The sequence below is a fragment of the Lagenorhynchus albirostris genome, chromosome 9 (genome assembly GCF_949774975.1).
Source record: "Lagenorhynchus albirostris chromosome 9, mLagAlb1.1, whole genome shotgun sequence".
In the NCBI taxonomy this organism is placed as follows: Eukaryota; Metazoa; Chordata; class Mammalia; order Artiodactyla; family Delphinidae; genus Lagenorhynchus; species Lagenorhynchus albirostris.
This window is the reverse complement of record NC_083103.1, coordinates 82413330-82433205: the sequence shown is the minus strand read 5'-3', so window position 1 is coordinate 82433205 and position 19876 is coordinate 82413330. Positions and strand designations below refer to the sequence as shown.

The following is a 19876-nucleotide window of genomic DNA, read 5'->3' as shown; positions in this document are numbered from 1 at the left end:
ATGTGTTCTGACTTCGTTTTTTACCTTTCTGTCTTCTTTGTGACTTGATGACTTTTTGTAGTGGTATTCTTTGACTCCTTTATCATAATTGTTTGTATAACTGCTATAGTTTTTTTTCTTTCTGGTTGCCATGAGGCTTACATAAAATTTCTCATGTTTTTAACATCCTATTTTAATCTGATAACATCATTTTGATAGCATACATAAACTTTACATTTTTACTTCTCCCCCTTTTCCATTTTAAGTTATTGATGTTTTAGTTAATATATTTTATATTGTGCATCAAATACATTATTGTAGTTATTACTTCTTTATGTTTTAACTTTTTTTTTTTTTTTTGCGGTACGCAGGCCTCTCACTGTTGCGATCTCTCCCATTGCAGAGCATAGGCTCCGGACGCACAGGCTTAGTGGCCATGGCTCACGGGCCTAGCCGATCCGCGGCATATGGGATCTTCCTGGACCAGGGCACAAACCCGTGTCCCCTGCATTGGCAGGTGGACTCTCAACCACTGAGACGCTAGGGAAGCCCTATTTTTTAACTTTTAGAGTTATAAGTGAATTATGTACCACCATTACAGTATTAGAGAATGTCACTGTATATTTACCATTGCTAGTTAGCTTTACACTTACATTCGTGTTTTTTTATGATGTGAATTAGCATCCTTTCATTTATGCTTGAAGAACTCTGTTTAGTATTTCATTTAAGGCAGATCTAGTGGTGATGAACTCCCTCAGTTTTTGTTGGGGAAAGTCTTTATCTCATTCATTTCTGAAAGACTGCTTTGCCAGTTACAGTATTCTTAATTGACAGGCTTTTTTTCTTTCAATATTTTGAATACATCACCCCATTCTCTCCAGGGCTACAAAGTTTCTGTTGAGAAATCTGCCTGTAGTCTATGGGGGTGGTCCTTTGTATATGATGTGTTGCTCTTCTGCTCCTGTTTAAATTCTTTCTTGTCTGACTTTTGACAATGTAATTACAATGTGTCTCTGTAGCTCTTTTGGGGTACAATCTGTTTGGTCTCCTTTCGGTCTCGTAACTGTGGATGTCCATTTCTCTCCCCAGGTTTGTACAGTTTTCAGCCATTCTTGCTTTAAAAATATTTTCTGTCCTTTTCTCTTTTCTTCTAGGATTCTCATAATGCAAATATTATTCTTTTGATGGTGTCCTGTGGCTCTCATAAGCTTTTTTCACTCTTTTGCATTTTTTTCTCCTCCGACTAGATAATTTTAAATGCCTTATTTTCTAGTTCATTGATTCCTTCTTCTTCTTGACCAAGTCTGATATTAAGGCTCTCCATTGAATTCTTCAGATCAGTCATTGTGTTCTTCAACTCTAGGATTTCTGGGTTTTCTTTAATAGCATTTATGTTTTGGTTGAACTTCTTATTTTGCTCATGCACTATTTTTCTCATTTTGTTTAATTGTCTGTAAAGCTCACTAAACTTCTTTGAAGGGATTATTCTGAAATCTTTGCACACAATTCAGAGATCTCCATTACTTTAGGGTCAGTTATTGGAGCTTTATTACTTTCCTTTGATGGTGCCATGTTGGCTCAGCTCTCTGCTCCATTGCTGTTGTAAGCAAGGCAGTAGGTTGGGCTGTGCAGTGCCCTGAGAGTTCTGATTAGTTTTTCTGGTTGGGCAGGCATGGAAGCTGTATTCAGCCCTAGGCCAGGCTTTCAGTTTGCTTCCCAACTTGGGGGCTGTGTAACAGAATTCACAGCTGGTATGGCTTGCTGGCCAAGGACCTGAATCAGGCAAAACTGTGCACAAAGTTCCTTGGTCAGACAGGTTCACTAGCTGGGCTCTGCAGATGAACAGAGTCACTGGCTTGGTGCTCTGCAAGTGCTGCTGAACTGCTCTGTTTCCTGGATGCTCTGGCCAGGTTTCCAAGTAAGTGGGGCTGGGATTGTGCTCAGTAATAGGTAGAGCTAGGAATTAGCTTCCCTGCTTGGGCCAGCAGCAGCAGCAAAGCGGGCATCAAAGCCAGCAAGGTGGAGATTTAAGGTGGCAGAGGAGTAGGTGGACCTGGAGTTCATCTCTCTCCACAGGATGCTTCAGGAATACATCTATAGGTGCAACAATTCTCAGAACACTGGCTGAAAACTAGCAGAAGACCTTGGACACCAGAAATGACTATAAAGATTCCTGCATAACTGGGTAGGATGGAAAAAAAGTAGAGAGAAGGAGGAGGAGAGGAAGCAGACGGGACCTGAACCCTGGGGTGGGGGAGCTGAAGCAGAGGAGAGAGTCCTGAATTTGGGGAAACCCTCTCTCCAACGGAGAAGTTGATTGGGACGGAAGGGAAGCATTTGAGGCTGTTGGAAGAGGGTGAAGCAGCCAGTCTGTGGCAGACGGGACAGAGTGAGAAATACACAGGTGGTCCGAACCTCAGCCCTACATGCCCCGGACTGGAACATGTGTTCACAGGTGTGCAAGGGGGCTGGGAGCTGCTGCATGGGGATTGGATAACAGGCCCAGAGCGAGAACTGCTGTTGTCTGTGGGGAGATGGACTGAGGGAATGAGAGAGGGGAAATCTGCAGCAGGGAATGCCTGTGGAAGAAGACTGAACTGCCATGGAAGCAGGGCGCTATTGCTGAGTCATACGCAGGGGAAGGAGCCACTATTTTAACCTCTCTCTCCCCACATGCTGATGCCTGCCAACGGACAATAAAAGAAGCATGTTTAAAGCTGCCTCTTGTTTGCCAGCTGCCAAGCAATAAAAAAAAACCCCTTAGAGCTGGCCCTCAGGCGCCAGCTGCAGGACAATAATAAAAAGCCCTCTCAGGGCTGGCCATCGCACGCCTGCTGCCAGGTGCCAGAAAAACCCTGGCCAGGGCTGGCCCCCATGTGCCTTACGCCAGGTGCCAGAAAAGACCCTCAGTAGGGCCATATCTCTTGCACCCTTGGCCGCCAGCTTCCCTGTGCATTTGGTCCCGCTGGGGCTCCTGCAATCCAAGCAGTCATACCACCTCTACACCTGGTCCTCACAGGGGCAGACCCAAGAGTTCCAAGGCAGCCTCAGGACCAGACTCCTGTGGGTGGACCACATGTTGAGGTGGGGATAAAACCAAAGCTGAACCCCAGGGACGGGGTGACTAAGGAAGAATATCGAAAATCTTTCTATTGGCTGTATAAGCTACAGATTAAATCCCTAGGATCAACTATGTAGACCTTGCATCTATGGAATATCTAAGTAGACAATGAGTATTCCCACAAATGAAAACGGTCTAGCTCTGGCAGCTGTGGATTCTGGGGGCAAGCACACGCAGGAATTGGGCCAGATCAGAGTCTGAGTGGTCCCCACAGGGCCTTCAGCAGGTCCAGAGACCAGCCCAGAAGCAGGGGGAGCCTCTTGGGGAGGCAGAGGTGGGCTGTGGCTCACGGTGTGTGCAAGGACACTTACACTGGAGATCCCAGGGAAACATAATTATTACTATTAACTTTATTATGTCTTGATTCATTCTGTTGTTGGTTTTAGCTTTTTTTTTTGGTTTCCTTTTCTTTTTTTTGTTTTAGTTTTTTTAGTCTTTTGGGATCTCTGTGTTCTATAACATATCTTTATATATTTTTTATACATTTTTGTTTTTACTTTTCTCTTCTGTGTTCTTTTCCTTTATTTTCTCTTTCTCTTTTTCTTTAATATATATTTTTAACATTTCCATTTATACTTTGTCTTTCTGTTGTCTTGGGTTGTTTCCCTTTTTTAAAATTTTATTTTATTATTATTATTTTAAATCATATTTATCAGTTCTGTTTCCTTGCTTTATTCTTCACTTGGCACACTGCTTTGGTTTTGTTTTTCGGTTATGTGGTTTTGTTAGTTTCAGTCCTAATTGTTTGATTCCATTTTTGATTTCTTCTATTTGTTTCATTGTTCTCTTGCTTTTTGTTTGATTTGGCTCTGTTTTTGTTTCTTTTACGTGTTTTTTTCCTTGTTTCTGTTTTTACCATTTCTTTGGGGTTTTCTGTGTCTTTTTTTTTCTTTAATATATTTTCTATTTTTTAAATATATTTCTGTTTCTACATTGCTTTTTTGTTGTTCTGTCGTCTTTCTCTTTTTTTTAAATACTGTTTTGGTCAGTTTGTATTGTTTTCTGCTTCATTCTTCAGTTGGCACTCTGTTTTGGTTTTGATTTTTGGATTTGGGTTTTTGTCAGCTTTCTTCTTAATTGTTTGATTTCGTTCTTGGGTTCTTTTGTTTGTCTGGTTGTTCTCTTGCTATTTGATTCATTTGGTTCTGTTTTTGTTTCTTTTCTGTGTGTGTGTGTTTCCTTGTTTCTGTTTCTGCTTCTTTTATTTTCTACCATTTGTCTGGGGTTTTGTTCTTTTTTTTTTTTAATCCAGTTTATTGCTGGGATGAGCCACTTGCAGAGTCTTGATCCCTTGACCAGAAGTCGGACCTGAGGCTCTGGAGTGGGAGCACCAACTCCAGGATGCTGGACCACTAGAGAATTCCCAGCCCCAGGGAAGATTCAACACCGAGAGCTCTCACAAAGGCCTCTATCTGAATCCAAGACCCAGCTCCACCCAACTGCCAGCAGCTCCCAGTCCTGGATGCCTCATACCAAACAACAAACAAGACAGGAACACAAACCCACCCATCAGCACACAGATGACCCAAAGTCATACTAAGTTCACAGACACCCCAAAACACACCAACATGGCCCTACTCATCAGAGGGAAAAGACTCAGCTCCACCCACCAGAATGCAGGCATCAGTCCCTCCCATCAGAAACCCTACACAAGAAAGTGGACCAACCCTACCATGGGTGCAGAGAACAGAAGCAAGAGGAATTATGACCCTGCAGCCTAGGGAAAGGAGACTTCAAATACTGTAAATTAAACAAAATGAGAAGACAGAAATATAGGCAAAAGAGCAAGGTAAAAACCCACAAGACGAAATAAATGAAGAGGAAATAGGCAGATTACCTGAAAAAGAAATCAGAGTAATGATAGTGAAGATATCTGAAAACTTGGAAATAGAATAGAGAAAATACAAGAAATGTTCAACAAGGACCTAGAAGAACTCAATAACTGAAATGAAAAATACTCTAGAAGGAATCAATAGCATAATGAGGCAGAAGAGTGGATAAGACAGCTGGAAGATAGAATGGTGGAAATAACTGCCACAGAGCAGAATAAAGAAAAAAGAATGAAGAGAATGGAGGACAGTCTCAGAGACGTCTGGGACAACATTAAGTGCACCAGCATTCGAATTATAGGCGTCCCAAAAGAAAATGAAAAAACGAAAGGGTCTGAGAAAATATTTGAAGAGATTATAGTTGAAAACTTCCCCAACATGAGAAAGGAAATAGTAAAGTCCAGGAAGTGCAGAGAGTCCCATACAAGATAAACCCGAGGAGGAACATGCCAAGACACATATTAATCAAACTAACAAAAACACAAAGAAAAAGTATTAAAAGCAGCAAGGGAAAACCATCAAATAACATACAATGGAATCCCCATAAGGTTAACAGCTGATCTTTCAGCGGAAACTGCAGGTCAGAAGGGAGTGGCAAGATATAAAGTGATGAAAGGGAAAAACCTACAACCAAGATTACCCTACCCATCAAGGATCTCATTCAGATTCGATGGAGAAATCAAAAGCTTTACAGACAAGCAAAACTTAAGAGAATTCAGCACCATCAAACCAGCTTTACAACAATTGATAAAGGAACTTCTCTAGGTGGGAAACAAAGAGAAGGAAAGGACTTACAAAAACAAACCCAAAAGAATTAAAATGTTAATAGGAACATACATATTTATAATTACCCTGAATGTAAATGGATTAAATGCTGCAACCAAAAGACACAGACTGGCTGAATCAATACAAAAACAAGACCTGTATATATGCTTTCTACAAGAGACCCACTTCAGACCTAGGGACACATACAGACTGAAAGTAAGGGGATGGAAAAAGATATTCCATGCAAATGGAAATCAACAGAAAGCTGAAGTAAAAACACCCATGTCAGACAAACAGACTTTAAAATACTGTTACAAGAGACAAGGAAGGACATTATGTAATGATCAAGGGATCAATCCAAGAAGAAGATGTAACAATTATAAACATTTATGTACCTAACATAGGTGCACCTCAATACATAAGACAAATGCTAACGGTCATAAAAGGGGAAATTGACAGTAACACAATAATAGTAGGGGACTTTAACCACCCCACTTACACCAATGGACAGATCATCCAAACAGAAAATAAATAAGGAAACACAAGCTTTAAAAGATACATTAGACCAGATGGACTTAAATGATATTTATAAGACATTCCATCCAAAAACAACAGAATACACTTTCTTCTCAAGTGCACACAGAACATTCTCTAGGATAGATCACATCGTGGGTCACAAATCAAACCTTGGTAAATTTGAGAAAATTGAAATCGTATCAAGCATTGAGAAAACTGAAATTGTATCAAGCATCGTTTCCGACCACATTGCTATGAGACTAGATATCGATTAAAGGAAAATAATGTAAAAAGTACAGACACATGGAGGCTAAACAATATGCTACTAAACAACCAAGAGATCACTGAAGAAATCAAAGAGGAAATCAAAAAATACCTAGGAACAAATGACAATGAAAACACAACAACCCAAAACCTATATGGTGCAGCAAAAGCAGTTCTAAGAGGGAAGTTTATAGCAATACAATCCTACCTCAAGAAACCAGAAAAATCTCAAATAAACAACCTAACCTTAAACCTACAGCAATTAGAGAAAGAAGAATAAGAAAAACCCAAAGTTAGCAGAGGAAAGGAATCGTAAAGATCAGGTAAGAAATAAATGAAAAAGGAAGGAAACAATAGCAAAGATCCATAAAACTAAAAGCTGGTTCTTTGAGAAGATAAACAAAATTGATAAACCTTTAGCCAGACTCATCAGGAAAAAAGGGAGAAGACATATCAACAGAATTAGAAATGAAAAAGGAGAAGTAACAACTGACACCACAGAAATACAGAGGATCATGAGATACTACTACAAGCAACTATATGGCAATAAAGTGGACAACCTGGAAGAAATGGACAAATTCTTTGACAGGTACAACCTTCCAAGACTGAACAAGGAAGAAATAGAAAACATGAACAGACCAATCACAAGCACTGAAATTGAAACTGTGATTAAAAATCTACCAACAACAAAAACGCCCAGGGGCAGAGGCTTCACAGGTGAATTCTATCAGACATTTAGAGAAGAGCTAACACCCATCCTTCTCAAACTCTTCCAAAATACAACAGAGGGAGGAACACTCCCAAACTCATTCTATGAGGCCACCCTCACCTTGATACCAAAACCAGACAAAGATGTTCAGAAAAAAAGAAAATTACAGACCAATATCACTAATGAACATAGATGCAAAAATCCTCAACAAAATACTAGCAAACAGAATCCAACAGCATATTAAAAGGATCATACACCATGATCAAGTGAGGTTTACCCCAGGAATGGAAGGATTCTTCAGTATATGCAAATCAATCAATGTGATACACCATATTAACGAACTAAAGGATAAAAACCATATGATACTCTCAATAGATGCAGAAAAAGCTTCTGACAAAATTCAACACCCATTTATGATTAAAACTCTCCAGAAAGTGGGCATAGAGGGAACCTACCTCAACATAATAAAAGCCATATATGACAAAACTCACAACCAAGATCATTCTCAATGGTGAAAAACTGAAAGCATTTCCACTAAGATCAGGAACAAGACAAGGGTGCCCACTCTCACCACTATTATTCAACATAGTTTTGGAAGTTTTAGCCATGGCAATCAGAGAAGAAAAAGAAATAAAAGGAATCCAAATTGGAAAAGAAGAAGTAAAACTGTCACTGTTTGCAGATGACATGATATTATACGTAGGAAATCCTAAAGATGCTACCAGAAAACTACTAGAGCTAATCAATGAATTTGGTAAAGTAGCAGGATACAAAATTCACGCACAGAAATTTCTTGCATTCCTATACACTAACAACAAAAATTCAGAAAGAGAAGTCAAGGAAACACTCCCATTTACCACTGCAACAAAAAGAATAGTATACCTAGGAATAAACCTACCTAAGGAGGCAAAAGACCTATATGCAGAAAACTATAAAACACTGATCAAAGAAATCAAAAATGATATACCATGTTCCTAGATTGGCAGAATCAACATTGTGAAAATGACTATACTACCCAAAGCAATCTACAGATTCAATGCAATCCCTATGAAATTACCAATGGCATTTTTCACAAAACCAGAACAAAAAACTGTACAATTTGTATGGAAACACAAAAGACACTGAATAGCCAAAACAATCTTGAGAAAGAAAAATGGAGCTGGAGGACTCAGGATCCCTGACTTCAGACCATACTAGAAAGCTACAGTAATCAAGACAGTATGGTACTGGCACAAAAACAAATATAGATCAATGGAACAGGATAGAAAGCCCAGCAATAAACTCACACACATATGGTCACCTTATCTTTGACAAAGGAGGCAAGAACAGACAATGGAGAAAAGACAGCCTCTTCAGTAAGTGGAGCTGGAAAACTGGAAAGCTACATGTAAAAGAATGAAATTAGAACACTTCTTATCACTATACACAAAAATAAACTCAAAATGGGTTAAAGATCTAAATGTAAGGCCAGACACTATAAAACTCTTAGAGGAAAGCATAGGCAGAACACTCTTTGACATAAATCACAGCAAGATCTATTTTGACCCACTTCCTACAGTATTGAAAATAAAAAATAAAAAAAACAAATGGGACTTAATGAAACTTAAAAGCTTTTTCACAGCAAAGGAAGCTATAAACAAAATGAAAAGACAGCCCTCAGAATGGGAGAAAATATTTGCAAACACAGCAACTGACAAAGGATTAATGTCCAAAATATACAAGCAGCTCATGCAGCTCAATATCAAGAAAACAAACAACCCAATCCAAAAATGGGCAGAAGACCTAAATAGCCATTTCTCCAAAGAAGACATACAGATGGCCAACAAACTCATGAAAGCTGCTCAACATCACTAATTATTAGAGAAATGCAAATCAAAACTACAATAGAGGTATCACCTCACACCGGTTAGAATGGGCATCATCAGAAAATCTACAAACAATAAATGCTGGACAGGGTGTGGAGAAAAGGGAACCATCTTGCACTGTTGGTGGGAATGTAAATTGATACAGCCACTGTGGAGAAGAGTGTGAGGCTTCCTTAGAAAGCTAAAAAAATAGAACTACCACATGACCCAGCAATCCCACTACTGGGCATATACCCTGAGAAAACCTTAATTCAGAAAGATACATGTACCAGAATGTTCATTGTAGCACTATTTACAGTAGCCAGGACATGGAAGCAGCCTAAATGTCCATCAACAGATGAATGGATAAAGAAGATGTGGCACATGTATACAATGGGATATTACTCAGCCATGAAAAAGAAGGATATTGAGTTATTTGTAATGAGGTGGATGGACCTAGAGACTGTCATACAGAGTGAAGTAAGTCATAAAGAGAGAAGCAAATACCATATGCTAACGCACATATGTGGAACCTAAAAATATGGTACTGATGAACCTAGTGACATGGCAGGAATAAAGACGCAGACGTAGAGAACGGACTTGAGGACACAGAGGGGTGAAGGGGAAGCTGGGACAAAGTGAGATAGTAGCTTTGACATATATACACTACCAAATGTAGAATGGAAGGCTAGTGGGAAGCTGCTTTATAGCACAGGGAGATCAGCTTGATGCTTTGTGATGACCTAGAGAGGTAGGACGGGGAGGATGGGAGGGAGCCCCAGAGGGAGGGGTTATGGGAATATATGTATACTTATAGCTGATTCACTTTGTTGTACAACAGAAACTAGCACAACCTTGTAAAACAATTGTACTCCAATAAAGATATTAAAAAAAAAAGCCAGCAAGGCTTATGGTTTGGGCCTCACATCAGGCAGAATTGCACATTGAGTTCCCTGGCCAAATGAGATCACTGTCTTGAAAACACAAACTAAACAGCTTTTTAAGAAACTGCCAAATAATTTCCACTAGCAATGTATGAATGGTCCAGTGTCTTTGAATCCTTTCAAGCTTTTGGTGTGATTATTTTTAATATTATATTAGCAATTCTAATAGTAATAGTTCCCTGTGGACTTAATTTTACATTTTCATAGTGGAATCCTCGGAGATATAGGGGGTTTGGTCCAGACCTCTGCAATGAAGCAAATATTGCAGTACAGCAAGTTATATGGAGTTTTTGTTTTTCCAGTGCATATAAAAGTTATGTTTATACTGTATTATTGTCTATTAAATATGCAATAGCACTATGTCTAAAAAAGCAATGTACATACCTTAATTTTAAAATACTTTATTTCTAAAAAATACTAACAGCCATCTGACATCACAGGGTTGCCACAAATCATCAAAAGTACAATATCTGTGAGGTGCAATAAAATGAAGTATGCCTTTAATGACTAATGATATTGAACATCTCTTAATGTGCTTATTTGCCATCTGTATGTTCTCATTGGTGAAATATTTCTTCATGCCCTTTTCCTATTTCTTAATTGATTGTTTGGGTTTTTGTACTGTTGAGTTTTGAGAGTTCTTTATATATTCTAGATATGAATCTTTTATCAGATTTCATTTACAGATATTTTCTCCCAGCCCATATCTTGTCTTTTCATTATCTTAACATGGTCTTTCACAAAGGAAAAGTTTTTAGTTTTGGTAAAATTCAACCTACCAATTTTTTTCTCTATTTCATGGATTATACTTTTCCTGTCATATCTAAGAACTCATTGACTGACTCCTAGTCACAAAGATTTTCTCCTATAATTTCTTCCTTCTAAAAGTTTTATAGTTTTACATTTTATATTTAAATTTATGATGTATTTTGAGTTAATTTTTTTATGAAGTGTGATCATTAGATCAAGGTTCTTTTTTCATTTTTTTTGCCTGTGGATGTCCATTTGCTTCAATATCATTTGCTTTAGTACTATTCATTGAATTGCTTTGAACTTTGGTCAAAAATCAGTTGACTTTACTTGAGTGGGGCTACTTCTTAGTTATATTCTCTGTTCCACAGATCTATGTATTAGTCTTTTCACCAGTATCAGGCAGTCTTGATTACTGTAGCTATGTAAACCTTTAAGTCAGGTAGACTGATTCTTCTCACATTATTATTATTTTTCAAAATTGCATCAGCTATTCTGTTTTCCTTATCATCCCATATATGTTTTAGAGTAAACATCTCTATCTCAAAACAATTTTTTATGGAATTTTCATAGGAATTGTATTAAACTACTATAATCAATATGGGGAGAATTGACATACTTACTATGTTGATTTTTCTAATTCATGAATGTAGCATATCTCTCCATGTATTTAGGTTTCTTTGATTTCTTATATCAGCATTTTGTAGTTTGCAGTGTACGAGTCCTGTACATTTTTGTCAGATTTATACCTGTGAATTTTTCTGTCTCTCTTTCTCTCTCTCCCTCCCTTGCTATTGTAAGTGGTATTATTGTTTAAATTGTGGTTTCCATGTGTTCAAGGCTATTTTATAGAAAAACAATTGATTTTTGTATGTTAATATTATATCCTGTGGCATTGTTGAACTTACTATATATATATATATTTATGGATTATCTGGGATTTTTCATAGACAATTTTATAGCCTATAAATAGAGACAGTTTCTTTCTTTCTTTCCAATATGTATGCTTTGTACAGGATTTTCTTGCCTTGGTGTGCTGGCTAGAGCTTCCAGTACTGTGATGAAAAACAGTGGTAAGAGTGGATATCCTTGTCATTTTTCTCATCTTAGAGTGAAGGTATTCAGTCTCTTACCATTTAGTGTAGTGTTAGCAATAGGTTTTATTGTAGATGTTCCTTATCAAGTTGAGGAAGCTCTTCTCTATTCATTGTTGGCTGAGAGTTTTTCTTGTTAATACGTGTTGGATTTTTAAATGCTTTTTCTGTGTTTATGTGATCATATGATTTTTTCTTTCATAGCATCCTTCATGGTGGTTTATATTGATATTTGAATATTGAACTACTCTTACATCCCTGGATATGGTTGTAGTATATAATTTCTTTTATTTATTGCTGAACTATTTTTGATAATTTTTGAAATAATTTTTACATCATATTTGTCTTTTTTATTTTTGTAGTAGTGTCTTTGGGGTGCTACAGTAAAACTCACTTAATAAAATTAGTTGGGAAGTATTCCCTCCTGTTTTATATTGTGGATGAAATTGTATAGATTGATATTCATACTTTAAACATTTGGTAAATTTAATTTATTTAATAGTAACATGACTATTCAAATTTTATATTTTATCTTGAGTGAGTTGTGGTAATGTGTTTTTTGTGGAATTAGTCTATTTCATCTGAACTATCAAATTGTTATGTATAGAGTTGTTTATAGTATTCCTTTATCCTTTTGATGTTTTCAAGGTCTGTAGTAATTCTCTTGTTTCACTCCTGATATTAATAATTTGTGTTTTCTCTCTTTTATTCTTTCTTTGTCAGTCTTGCTAGAGGTTTGTCTACTTTATTGAACTTTTCAAAGAATAAGCTCTGTTTCATTGATTTTCTCTGCATTTTAAAAATTTTAATTTCATAGATAATTTGCTATGTATCATTTTCTCTCTCTTGACTACATTGAGTTTATTTTGCTCTTCTTTTTCTAGTTTTCTTGAGGCAGGAGCTTAGGTGATTGATTTGAGACCTTTATACTTGCATAATGTAATCATTTCCTGAGATAAAGTTTTCTCTCAGCATTGTTTTAGCTACATCCCACACATTTAAGTATGTTGTGTTTTCGTTTTCATTCAATTCAATGTATTTTTAAAAAATTTCCCTTGAGACTTTCTCTTTGCCTCATGAATTGTTAACAAATGTGTTACTTCATTTCCAGGTGCGTGGAGATTTTAATTTTTATTTATTTAAATTTTTTTTGGCTGGAGTATAATTGCTTTACAATGTTGTGTTAATTTCTGCTGTACAATAAAGTAAATCAGCTGTGTGTATAAATATATCCCCTTCCTCTTGGACCCCCTCCCCATTCCCCAGTCCCACCTGTCTAGGTCATCACAGAGCACTAGGGTGAGCTCCCTGTACTATGCAGCAGGTTCCCACCAGCTATCTATTTTTCACATTGTAATGTTTTTATGTCACACCTAATCTCCCAGTTCATCCCACCCTCCCCTTCTCCCCCGTCCACATTTCCATTCTCTACGTCTGCATCTCTATTCCTGCCTTACAAATAGGTTCGTGTGTACCATTTTTCTAGATTCCATATATATATGCGTTAATATACGATATTTGTTTTACTCTGACTTACTTCACTCTGTATGACAGACTCTGGGTCCATCCACGTCTCTACAAATGGCCCAATTTCGTTCCTTTTTATGGCTGAGTAATATTCCATTACATATATATGTACCACATCTTCTTTATCCATTCATCTGTCGATTAACATTTAGGTTGTTTCCACATACTGGCTATTGTAAATACAGCTGCAGTGACCATTGGGGTACTTGTATCTTTTTGAATTATGGTTTTCTCAGGTTATATGCCCAGTAGTGGGATTGCTGGGTCATATGGTAGTTCTAGTTTTAGTTTTCTGAGGAACCTCCATACTGTTCTCCACAGTGACTGTATCAATTTTCATTCCCACCAGCAGTGCAAAAGGGTTCCCTTTTCTCCATATCCTCTCCAACATTTATTGTTTGTAGATTTTTTGATGATGGCCATTCTGACTGGTCTGAGGTGATACTTCATTGTAGTTTTGTTCTGCATTTCTCTAATAATTAGTGATGTGGAGCAACTTTTCAGGTGTTTGTTGGCCATCTGTATGTCTTCTTTGGAAAAATGTCTATTTAGGTCTTCCTCTCATTTATTGATTGGGTTGTTTGTTATTCTGTTATTGAGCTGTTTGTATATTTTGGAGATTGATCCTTTGTCCGTTGCTTCCTTTTCAAATATTTTCTGACATTCTGAGGGTTGTCTTTTCATTTTGTTGATGGCTTCCTTTACTGTGCGAAAGCTTTTAAGTTCCATTAGGTCCCATTTGTTTATTTTTGTTATTATTTTCATTACTCCAGGAGGTGGGTCAGAAAAGATCTTGCTGTGATTTGTGTCAAAGAGTGTTTTTCCTATGTTTTCCTCTAAGAGTTTTATAGTGTCTGGTCTTACCTTTAAGTCTTTAATACATTTTGAGTTTATTTTTGTGTATGGTGTTAGGGAGTGTTCTAATTTCATTCTTTTACATGTAGCTGTACAGTTTCCCCAGCACCACTTATTGAACAGATTGTCTTTCTCCATTGTATATTCTTGCCTCCTTTGTCATAGATTAGGTGACCATAGGTGCGTGGGTTCATCTCTGGGATTTCTATCCTATACCTTTGATGCATATTTCTGTTTTTGTGCCAGTGCCATACTGTCTTGATTACTGTAGCTTTTAATATAGTCTGAAGTCCTCCAGCTCCACTTTTCTTTCTCGAGATTGCTTTGGCTGTTCAGAGTCATTTGTGTTTCCATACAAATTGTAAAATTTTTTGCTCTAATTCTGTGAAAAATACCATTGGTAATTGATAGGGATTGCATTGAATCTGTAGATTGCTTTGGGTAGTATAGTCATTTTCACAATATTGATTCTTCCAATCCAAGAACATGGTATATCTCTCCATCTGTTTTTGTCATCTTTGATTGCTTTCATCAGTGTTTTATAGTTTTTTGAGTGCAGGTCTTTTGTCTCTCTAGGTAGGTTTATTCCTAGGTATTTTATTATTTTTGTTGCAGTGGTAAATGGGATTGTTTCTTTAATTTCTCTTTCTGATCTTTTGTTGTTAGTATATAGGAAATGCAAGAGGTTTTTGTACATTAATTTTGTATCTTGCAACTTTACCAAATTCATTTATGAGTTCTAGTAGTTTTCTGGTGGCATCTTTAGGATTTCCTATGTATAGTATCATGTCATCTGCAAACAGTGACAGTTTTACTTCTTTCCCAATTTTGCTTTCTTTTATTTCTTTTTTTTCTCCGATTGCCATGGCTAGGACTTCCAAAACTATGTTGAATAAGTGTGGCAAAAGTGGGCAACCTTGTCTTGTTCCTGATCTTAGAAGAAATGCTTTCAGTTTTTCACCATTGAGAATGATGTTGACTGTGGGTTTGTCATATTTGGCGTTTATTATGTTGAGGTAGGTTCCCTCTATGCCCACTTTCTGGAAATTTTTTTATCATAAATGGGTGTAGAATTTTGTCAAAAGCTTTTTCTGCATCTATCGAAATGATCATATGGTTTTTATTCTTCAGTTTGTTAATATGGTGTATCACATTGATTGATATGTGTATATTGAAGAATCCTTGCATCCCTGGGATAAATCCCACTTGATCCTGGTGTATGATCCTTTTAATGTGCTGTTGAATTCTGTTTGCTAGTATTTATTTGTTCAGGATTTTTGCATCTATGTTTATCAGTGATATTGGCCTGTAATTTTTCTGTGTGTGTGATATCTTTGGTTTTGGTATTAGGGTGATGATGGCCTTGTAGAACGAGTTTGAGAGTGTTCCTCACTCTGCAGTCTTTTGGAAGAGTTTGAGAAGGATTGGTGTTAGCTGTTCTCTAAATATTTGGTAGAATTCGCCTGTGAAGCCATCTGGTCCTGGACTTTTGTTTGTTAGAAGACTTTTAATCACAGTTTCAGTTTCGTTAGTTGTGATTGGTCTGGTCATATTTTCTATTTCTTCCTGGTTCAGTCTTGGAAAGTTGTACTTTTCCAAGAATTTGTCCATTTCTTCCAGGTTGTCCATTTTATTGGCATATAGTTGCTTATAGTAGTCTCGTATCATCCTTTGTATTTCTGTGGTGTCAGTTGTAACTTCTCCTTTTGCAATTTTATTGATTTGAGTCCTCTCTCTTTTTTTCTTGATGAGTCTGGTTAACGGTTTATCAATTTTGTTTACCTTCTCAATGCACCAACTTTTAGTTTTATTGATCTTTGCTGTTATTTTTTTCACTTCTATTTCTTTTATTTCTACTCTCATCTTTATGATTTCTTTCCTTCTGCTAACTTTGAGTTTTCTTTCTTCTTCTTTCTCTAGTTGCTTTACGTGTAAGGTTAGATTGTTTATTTGAGATTTTTCTTGTTTCTTGAGGTGAGATTGAATTGCTATAAACTTCCCTCTTAGAACTGCTTTTGCTGCATCGCATAGGTTTTGGTTCATTGTGCTTTCATTATCATTTGTTTCTAGGTATTCTTTTATTTCTTCTTTGATTTCTTCAGTGATCTCTTGGTTATTTATCAGTGCAGTGTTTAGCCTCCATGAGTTTGTGTTTTTTACAGTTGTTTTCCTATAATTGATTTCTAATCTCATAGTATTGGTGTCAGAAAAGATGCTTGATACGATTTCAATTTTCTTAAATTTTCCAAAGCTTGATTTGTGACCCAGGATGTGATCTATCCTGGAAAATGTTCTGTGTGCACTTCAGAAGAAAGTGTATTCTGTTGCTTTCACCTGGAATGTCCTATAAGTATCAATTAAATCTATCTGGTCTATTGTGTCATTTAAAGCTTGTGTTTCCTTATTTTCTGTCTGGATGATCTGTCCATTGGTGTAAGTGGAGTGTTGAGGTCTCCCACTGTTATTGCGTTACTGTCATTTTCCCCTTTTTTGGCTGTTAGTATTTGCCTTAGGTATTGAGGTGCTCCTATGTTGCGTGCATAAACATTTATAATTATTCCGTCTTCTTCTTGGATTGATCCCTTGATCATTACATAGTGTCCTTTCTTTTCTCTTGGAACATTCTTTACTTTTAAGCCTATTTTGTCTATATGAGTATTGCTCCTTTAGCTTTCTTTTGGTTTCCATTTGCATGGAATACCTTTTTTCCATCCCCTCACTTTCCATCTGTATGTGTCCCTAGGTCTGAAGTGGATCTCTTATAGACAGCATATATACAAGTCTTATTTTTGTATCCATTCAGCCAGTCTATGTCTTTTGGTTGGAGCATTTAATCCATTTTCATTCAAGGTAATTATAGATATATATGTTCCTATTACCTTTCTCTTTATTGTTTTGGGTTTGTTTTTGTAGGTCCTTTTCTTCTTTTTCTCTTGTGTTTCCTACCTAGAGAAGTTCTTTTAGCATTTGTTGTAAAGCTGATTTGGTGGTGCTCAATTCTCTTAGCTTTTGCTTATCCCTAAAGCTTTCGATTTCTCCATCAAATCCAAATGAGATCCTTGATGGTTAGAGTAATCTTTGTTGTAGGTTTTTCTCTTTTATTACTTTAAAAATATCCTGACCCTCCCTTCTGGCCTGCAGAGTTTCTGCTGAAAAAACAGCTGATAACTTTATGGGGATTCCCTTTTACGTAATTTGTTGCTTTTCCCTTGCTACTTTTAATATTTTTTCTTTGTGTTTAATTTTTGTTAGTTTGATTAATATGTGTCTTGGTGGTTTCTCCTAGGGTTTATCTTGTATGGGACTCTCTGCAGTTTCTGCACTTTGGTGGCTATTTCCTTTCCCATGTTAGGGAAGTTTTCAACTATAATCTCTTCACATATTTTCTCAGATTCTTTCTCTTTTTCTTCTGGAACCCCTATAATTCGAATGTTGTGTGTTTAATGTTGTCCCAGAGGTCTCTGACACTGTCCTCAATTCTTTTCATTCTTTTTTCTTTATTCTGCTCCTCAGCAGTTATTTCCACCATTCTATCTTCCAGCTCATTATTTGTTCTTCTTTCTCATTCTGCTGTTGATTCCTTCTAGTGTATTTTTTTTGCTTCAGTTATTGTGTTGTTCATCACAGTTTTATGTTCTTTAGTTCTTCTAGGTCTTTTTTAAACATTTCTTGTATTTTCTCAATCCATGCCTTCATTCTATTTCTGAGATTTTGTATCATCTTTATTAGTATCATTACTCTGAATTTCTTTTCAGGTAGGTTGCCTATTTTCTCTTCATTTATTTGGTGTTGTAGGTTTTTACTTTGGTCCTTCATCTGTAACACATTTTTTTGTCAACTCATTTTTTTTAATGTGTCGGGCTTTGTTCCTGTCTTACTGGTTGTTTGGCCTGAGGTGTCCAGCACTGGAGTTTGCAGGCAGTTGGGTAGAGTGAGGTCTTGGTGCCGAAGTGAGGATCTCCGGGAGATCTCACTCTGATTAATATTTCCTGGTGTCTGAGGTTCTCTGTTAGTCCAGCGGTTTGGACTTGTTATCCCCACCTCAGCAGCTCAGGCCCGACCCTCAGCCTGGGAAACAAGATTCTGCAAGCCGTGTGGCGTGGCAAAAAAAAGAAGAAAAAAAAAAGTATGATATCGAAGAATAAAAAATAAAGTGAAAAATAAAAAATATATTGGAAAAACTAGAAATATAAGTGAAACAACAACAACAAGGTAAAACAGAACCAAAACAGGAAAAAAAAAAAAAGAGGCAGGGAAGAAACCAAAAGGAGCAGAACAATCACAAAGAGTAAAAGATAAAATAAAATTAGAAAAATGAAAGACTTAATAGAAAAAATAAAAATATAAATGATACCACCACAAGGTAAACAGAACCACAACGTTTAAAAAAAAAAAAAGAAAAAAATGAAGAAAAGAAAAAGGGGCTGGAAAAAGCCTTGGCTTGGGTCAAGGACCTTAGGTGGTGGTGGGGGTTTAAGGTGGGGGCGGGCCCCTAGGCTCAGGACCTGCACAGCCGGAAAGGACAACATGGCTGGAGGGGGCCTCAGAGCGTGGATTAGAGTGCAGGGGCAGGGTTTGGGCTCTGCACAGCCAGTGGTGGCCTTGGAGTGCAGAGGATCAGGCCCAAGACCTCAGCCGGCTCCGTATGGCCCAGGTGGGCGGGGGAAACACTGGCTTTGTTCCTTTCTGATCCTCCAATCACCCAAGGGTCTCTCTGCATCCCCGTTGCTCTCCTCACTGTGGGTGGGCCACTCTAGGTGTGGGAACCCCTCCCCCAGCCGCCCCACAGGGGCATCCATCCCATCCTGCCTCCATTTCTTCTCCCCCACGCCACGTCCTACCTGGTTACTTGGGGGTTCTTCCCATCCCCTTCGGTGTCCATGGCCCCTCACAAGTGCCTGGTAGGTGCCCTAGTTGTAAGGAGATGTGAACTCTGTGTCCTCCTATTTTGCTATCTTGACTCTGCCCCCTCAGATTTTAGTGTTAACCTTTCTCTTAATTGATTTCTAGTCTCATTTCATTGTGGCCACATAACATAATCTGTGTGCCTTCAATTCTTTTAAATCATTTAAGGGTAGGTCAGGATATGGTCACTTTTGCTATATGTTTCATAGGCACTTGAAAATCATGTGTATTCTGTTGATTAGATTCTGTTGGTTGCTGGTGTTATTGAGTTCTTGTGTATCATTGCTGATTTATTGTGTTCTTGTTCTATTAATTTTAGAGAGGACATTCAGGTCTCTAGCATTATAGCTATAATAAATGCATTTGTCTGTTTTTCTTTTCAGGTCTATCAGTTTTTGCTTCCCATTACTGCACCTCTTTTGTTTGATATGTACACATTTAGGTTTGCTATGTCTTCTTGCTGGATTGACATTATGTGATATATCTCTTTGTCCCTGATACTTTTCTTTGTTGATGTCTACTTTACCTGATATTAATATAGCCACACCTGTTTTCTTTTAATTCATGCTTATATAGTATATCTTTCTCTATCTTTTGACTTCCAACCTACTTATATCATTCTGTTTGAAGTGAGTTACTTTTAAGAAGTATAAAGTTGGGGTTATTTTTTTTTAAATCTATTCTGCTGATCTCTGTCTTTTAATTGGTACATGTGTATGTATGTGTGTGTGTGTGTGTGTGTGTGTGTGTGTGTGTGTGTGTGTGTACCATTTA

The 19876-nt window shown here is 37.3% G+C and overlaps 1 protein-coding gene across 2 annotated transcripts in view; it reads left to right on the top strand.

Moving 5' to 3' along the window:
* The window catches only part of KBTBD3 (kelch repeat and BTB domain containing 3), a 50098-nt gene that overhangs the window by 13825 nt on the left and 16397 nt on the right, over positions 1-19876 (top strand). The window lies entirely within an intron of this gene.